Raw genomic sequence first — 1,480 nt, 5'->3', positions numbered from 1 at the left:
ACTAGAACTGAACTAGAACTGAACTAGAACTGAACTAGAACTGAACTAGAACTGAACTAGAACTGAACTAGAACTAAACTAGAACTAAACTAGAACTGAACCAGAACTCAACTAGAACTGAACTAGATCTCAACTAGAACTGAACTAGAACTTAACTAGAACTGAATTAAAAATTATTTTTTTTTTTGTTTTTTCATAAAAAATTTATTGTTAATAAAACTCTTATGTATTTCAAAAATATTACTTTCCAAAACATATGTTTTATAACTTAACTAACAATTAACCTCTTTACCTAAATTTTAAAATCTCAACTAACTTGTATGTACTTTCCTTTCCAACTGCTTGGTAACTAAAAAAAACCTCAACACACAATGCTTTTAACTGTTAGTTTATTTTATTAAAATAAGTCTCCAACTTTTATCTACGTACATAGTTTTTATTATCACTATAATTAAATAAATTTATAGAATGTTGTGTCAACACAAAAATCTTAATCCTATTATATTTACTACTGGTTGCACTCATACTTCTAGTAGGTTTGTTTTTTCTATTTAAATTTTAATTCCCACTTACAACATTTCAATTTGATTTTAACAACATTGATTTAATGTTTCTTTTTTTAATTGTTTTTTTTTCTCTTTACAGTACAGTGCACGCGATACATCACCATTGAGTGTGTATGTAATGCATCCCTTTTGGAATTGGACCGTCAAGGTAAATGCGCCAAAATTTGTTTATAATTTAAATAATAAACACAAACAAATATTATAAACTAGTGTAAAATGGTAAAAGATAGTAAATTTATTTCTTTATAGCGTAAACTGAAATGTTAAATTTCTATAATTCATTTGGTTTCAATACTTTTTATATCAATTCAATTTGTATTTGTACTTGGTAATTTTGTAAAATTTTAGTTCATATTTTTCCATTTTAATAGACGCAATGTTTGTATAAAAGTTTGTAAACGTAGATATTTGTTTGTTAGTATTTTGAACAATATGTTGTTGTTTTAGGTCTCATGAACGCTAAACAACAACAATAAAAAATCTATAATGACAGGCAGGCAGGACTTTTGTAAGCCTTTTTGTGTTATGGATGGCTGACATGTTACAAAAGACGATAAGTAATTTACACAGTGGCTAGAATGAGAAAAAATATAGACAGAATATTTCAGATATTTATTTGGGATCTAAACATTATTTAGTTCTAATTCAGTTCTAGTTCAATTGTAGTTCAGTTGTAGTTCAGTTATAGTTCAGTTGTAGTTCAGTTGTAGTTCAGTTGTAGTTCAGTTGTAGTTCAGTTGTAGTTTAGTTGTAGTTCAGTTGTAGTTCAGTTGTAGTTCAGTTGTAGTTCAGTTGTAGTTCAGTTGTAGTTCAGTTCTAGTTCAGTTCTAGTTCAGTTCTAGTTCAGGTCTAGTTCAGTTCTAGTTCAGTTCTAGTTCAGTTCTAGTTCAGTTCTAGTTCAGTTCTAGTTCAGT

Source organism: Lucilia cuprina, chromosome 2, assembly GCF_022045245.1.
Source record: "Lucilia cuprina isolate Lc7/37 chromosome 2, ASM2204524v1, whole genome shotgun sequence".
NCBI lineage: Eukaryota > Metazoa > Arthropoda > Insecta > Diptera > Calliphoridae > Lucilia > Lucilia cuprina.
This window is presented reverse-complemented; position numbering follows the sequence as displayed.